Raw genomic sequence first — 5,667 nt, forward strand, 5'->3', positions numbered from 1 at the left:
CAGATGAGCTCTGCCTCACCTCAGAATGCGTCACCCCACAGAAACTGGCTGGAAAGCGGGCCCTAAGCGCATGCCTGCACCGTCTCACTGTATGTCACCAAGGTAATGTTTGTAGATCCCTTTATTACATTTATCCTCGCCATCCATAGTCTCTAAATAACTTATTTCACGTATATATGATATTTAGGCTCGCTGGTCTCATCATACAACGGCAATGAAAAAAGCACCAGGAGAGGCAGCCATAACCTTTGCCGCACTGAAGGGGGCGCAAGTGAGCCCACAGGTTCTTGTTGCTACTGTTATTCTACGCAGAGACGGAACGCAAACAACAAACTAGACTTTTGAAACTAGAGGAAGATAAGGAGGACTTTTACAAAAAAGTAAGAGATTGTTGTCCAGAAGGATAGCATGGACTTCATCTTCAAGTCAAGGTAAGACCACAATTGTAATGAACATGGGATCTTACTAAGAAAGAACAATCTAATATTTAGATTGTGGGTATCCTTTTGTTGAACAGTCTGTTTAAAATGAATTGAAGCATCAGACTAAAAAAGCTTTTGAAAATAATCGAACATTTCGATTAAGGTCAAAATATAATATTTGTAAATCTGACTGAAAGAGTCAGTGCCTCACCAGCCATGAACCTCACCGCACGTCACTGTCACACACACAGTAGCCTGTTGTTTCTATGCATACAATAGTGAGAAATATGGCTCTGGTTAATTACTATATCACTTATTTTCTCCATAAAAGCTGGTGGGTTGAAAAAAGCAATACGGGAGGTGAAAATAACTATATTGTAGAATACAGAAGAATTGTTATGCCGTGGCATTATCTGAAAACTGACAGCATACGTTACATTTATGGCCCGGGACACACATATTTATTTAGGGTAACACTTTATATACAAATTAACCATAGTTGTTAATTAAGATGCATATTAGCAGTATATTGGCTCTTTATTAGTCATTATAAAACACTTATTAATGCCTTATTCTGCAGGACCATATTCTACAAGTAATAAGCCATTAGTTGAGAGTTTTTCCTCAATAACCCTCTAATTAGTGCTTATTTATTGCAAGTAAGGAAGTTGTTTTGAGTTTTGGTCTTAATATGCTCTGCTCAATATGGGCCTAATAAGGCATAATAACACTTAACAAATATGACCTATTCTTATGTAACAAGACATGAAACTATAAGTATTTGTGTCTAAATAATTAAAAATTAGGTATTTATATCTAAGAATATGTGTTGGGGTATTGACAGTTCAGCTACCAATAGCAAGGTGATATTGACCTGTATGTTTCATATTTGCACATTTATATTTTTGTAACATTTGTACTGACGGTTAGACAGGAAACCGGGTACAGGAAGTAGGAGAAAGTGAACTGAATAGCATGGCAGTAGACTGCTACTAATTTTCCCTTTGCAACCTGAACAGTAAAAGGTGAAGTCCGTCAGAAAGCAATGACTGTAAGTGTAAGTGTAAGCCTTACACGTACACTGTAAAGATAAGTAACATGTATTGTGTTTGTGAGATGTTTAAACGGTTTAAAGTAAACACAATGAGAACAAGCGTTAGCATTCGCGCTAGCGTTAGCATACATGCTAGCATTAGCCACACTAGCCTGTATACATGCTTATTGCACAGCTAGCACATACATGCCAACCTTTCCAAATCCAAAAGAGGTGGGTTTGCGCGTGGCAAATGTGCACACCCAAACTAGGTAATCAGAAGAAATGGAACCCATGTATTTAACATAGGCTATATTGCATCATTTTATGCATTTTTCAGAAAAAGTGGTAGTTTGGTAAACAGTGACATCAACGACATGTTTGGTCTGTAAAATGCCCGAAAAGTAAAAGAATGGGAGCTAAATATCCCAAAGTCTCCACATTTTATTATATTTTTAATGTGCTTCTGGTCCTCTTTCAGTTGAGACAGTAGATGAAGGATGTGTCAGGACGTAGAACTCTTGTGTGAACATTGGATAACGCCAGGTTCATATTATTGATTCATGTTGTTGACATATTAGAGTCAAAGGTTTGCACAGAGCGAAATATCTTTGTGTTGCGCCATAAATCAGAAAATACTGCATTAAAAAAGTCATTTCCTGCATTTTTCTACTGATAAAGTGTGATATAAATAATGTACAGGCTTTCTTGCTGTAGTTCACTAAACAGACATTAACGACATGTTTGTGTTAGGCTTCCCGAGAAGTGACTGGAGATGAGAACCCGCTATGCAAGCACTAAACTGAGACTGTGGTGAAGTATCAAAAAAGGCTTTATTTTGTCCACGACACTGAAAAGGAGTTGACGAAGAGCTCGTAGAGGGAAGACGTGGAGCTGGGCTGACCAGAAGGGGAGGCTGGACGTGGCAGGCAGAGCGGCTGGAGTATGTGGATCTGGAACAGGAAGAACAAGCAGGATTAGGAAATGATCTCCCTTCACTAGGAGCATCAAAAAGTCACTAGGAAAAAACACTAGTAGGCCTGGACGATAGTTTACCACTGAAGAATAAACGAAGAACTGGCGAAGTCTGAAGATGGGAACCAGGGTTTTAAGCAGGTGCAGGTGAGTAGTGGCAATCAGTGAGATGAGCAGCAGCTGAGGAGGTGAGTTGGCGGGAATCGGAATGTAGGTCAGCCACGCCCAGCCAGGGAGACAGACACATAGACAAACAGACAAAACAAACACAGAAGGGGGAAAAGAAGGAGGAAGTACTGCAGATCCTCACAGTTTGGTGTTGAAAATGTCAGAAAAAGTGAAAGAATGGGAGATAAATATCCCCAAATCTCAAAATTGTATTATATTTTCTGTGTGTTTGTGGTCCTCTTTCAGTTGAGACACTGTAGGTGAAGGATGCTTCAGGAAAATACCAAACACTGGAGGTCTTTCAGTCGCCAATGTGTTTTCGAGACACTGATATTAACGGGGAAACCCTGCAGGACTCAGATGCCTCGTCTCTGTACCCTTAAACTCATTTGGGAGTGATTACCCATCAGCCCCGGGGGTAACGCTGCCCTTCCTCTGCACGTTGTTTCTCTTTCAGAAACACAGAGGACTGTTTGTATGATGCGATCACAGACACGCTGCAAACGGTGTCCGCCAAAAGTCAAGTCCAGTGTCTTTGGAGTGTCATTAGCCGCATTCACACCGCAGGACTTTCCCTGGTACTTTGGTTCTTTAGTTCCGTTAGTACCAATAATATCGCGTTCTCACCGCCGGAACTACTCAGTGCCGGGAACTCTTTTGGCCATTTTCAGTCCCTGCTAGAGAGGTGGTACGAACCTGGTGATAAAAGAGTGCCAATTTATATTCTATTTCTATTGGCTGGGCGAATTGCAAACCACGCCCCGTTAGACTCTGAATTTTTTTTGTTAGGCAGCCATTTTTTCCCTCGCTACAAAACCACATCCACACCTGAGCGAGTAGTTTTTTGTACTTTAAAGCAGTTATGACCACACGTACTACAACACCGGAGCGGTGGAATGATGAGGAAGTGTCGGCGCTTCTGGCAATTTACTCTGAGGACGGGATGCAGCAGCTTCTACAGAAAGCAGTTCCCAACTCCAAATGTTTTGAGCGATGTTCGCAAAAGCTACTTGAGCTGGGAATCGTGCACAGTGCACACGGATGCCGGGTAAAAATAAAGAAACTCAGACAGGACTATAACAAAATTAAAGACCACAATAATAAGAGTGGTAACGATTTTCTATTGTTATTATATATATATTGCCACTGTACTGACACCTAACTTGCACTAAGGTGTGTCTGCTGCTATATATATTACCACTGTTACATTGTTTTGAAACTACTTACACTTTATTTTACATTTCACACTTTTATTTAACTTCAATGTACATGCATACGACACACCTAGAACAGCGTGATGCCTTATTGTTATGTCTTGACTGTGCAATAAAACAAACAAACTGGCGAAGCTTTATTTATTGTGTCCCACCCCAAATTTGCAGAATAGAAGAATGTGAGAGCAGACAGGTGTCGGTGGTTGAATGTATCTACAATGTTGCAACCTTGTGCAGCAATGGCAGGGGCAGAAACACAAGTCTTACACACAGAAACACAAGTCATTTATCATGTCATTTGTTTTAGATAAATAAGGGAAAAACACCAAACAAGGGTTAATGTCCTTTTCCAAAATCAGCCTGAGGGGGTAATATATAATAAATACATATAGATAAAGTCCATTGTTATAATGGGGTATTTTATTTGTAAATTACCCTTATGAACTCCATCATGTCTGAGGTCGGAAAGTAAACAAACGCCTCATACAGCGGGTGGGCTTTATACCCCCTCCCCCGTGTAGTTCTTCTTCTCTCGTTTTTGTTTGTACTCGCCGTGAAGTGGTTTTGCGGCCTGCCAGTAAACCCAGAGAAGAAGAAGACGAAGTGACGTCAGCGTAATCTTGCCTCAGGGAAAGTACTGCGGTGTGAATGCGATTGGCACTAGCACCCTGGCAGATTCAGTGCCGTGGTACTTTAGTGCCGGCACTAAAGTACGGCAAGTCCTGCGGTGTGAAAGCGGCTATTTTTATTTGTTACAGTTTGGGAAGATTGAAAATCGGTAGGGAAAGCCAGCTAAGTCGGTAGGCGGTAGAAACATGCCAAAAGCGGTAGACTACTACTTTGAATGTCAGTAGACTGCAAATAAGTCAATAAAGGAGCATGGCTGCTCATTCCCTGGCTCTCAAAAGAGTTTGGCTGGCTGTTTAATCTATGTTCACACCATGCCCGGCCCTCCCATTTGATATTCCTGCCCTCCCACAATTAACACGTTTTTTATTATTTATAACATTTAAAACATTTTTTTTTTTTTTAACTATAAATAAACTGTGAACTTCTATGCTACGATGTATGTGATGTCAGATAGTAACTAAAAAAAAATCACAGGCTACGTCAAATAAATGTATGTGTCTGTTGTGATTTGTGATTCGTCCACATTTAGACCAATCACAGCGTCACACTCTGCCGCCTATTCTGGATTTGTTTATTGTGCATTCTGTAGACTCCCATTTCTGTTTGAATTACAAAATGGACATCAGAAATTGGCTTAAAAGGTCTAAGGATTTATTAAAACGAAATAGCGATGAAAGAACTGCAGCCGATGGTGCTGCTGGCGACCCTGCACCTGCCGTTGCAGCAGCACGCCTTAATGTCACAAGCTTGACCTCGGCAAACCCCGGAGCTGAGTTAGCGAGCCCAAGCCTTGACTCATCAAGGCGGCCGCCACCAATGCTGTCCTCCGAGGCACAGCTCCTTGTGCCCCTACCAGATCACATTTCATGTGAGAGTTTGTGGAGAGAGAGACAGATACTCGAGGAAACAAATAAGGAAATTAGTACTTTGGTGCAGATCAGCTGCACGGAACCGTTATTACGTGTCAGCTGTCGTTGATATTACAACTTTTTTAGCTGTCAACCAACTCCCTCTCAGAGGTGACCACGATTCACTCCACAGCATGTCCGAGTCAGGCAGTGGGCTCGTCCTATCGCTGTTTGAGTATACGCTGTACAAAGATGCAGAGTTGGCCAAAATAATGTTCTAAGTTAGCTCGGCTGAGCGAAAGGATGCACCTGCAGTGCATAGGAACATAAACCATGCCCAAGGCTCATTCATGCGCATCATTTTACGTAATTAATCA

At 41.5% G+C, this 5,667-nt stretch overlaps 1 long non-coding RNA gene across 1 annotated transcript; it reads left to right on the top strand.

Moving 5' to 3' along the window:
* The first annotated feature begins 1,388 nt into the window (after positions 1 to 1,388).
* LOC117552374 lies at positions 1,389 to 2,278 on the top strand. Its single transcript, XR_004569942.1, has 2 exons — positions 1,389 to 1,473; positions 2,209 to 2,278. It is a non-coding gene; the product is annotated as an uncharacterized LOC117552374 (long non-coding RNA).
* The last annotated feature ends 3,389 nt before the right edge of the window (positions 2,279 to 5,667 follow it).

This window comes from Gymnodraco acuticeps, unplaced genomic scaffold (assembly GCF_902827175.1).
Source record: "Gymnodraco acuticeps unplaced genomic scaffold, fGymAcu1.1, whole genome shotgun sequence".
Classification (NCBI taxonomy): Eukaryota; Metazoa; Chordata; class Actinopteri; order Perciformes; family Bathydraconidae; genus Gymnodraco; species Gymnodraco acuticeps.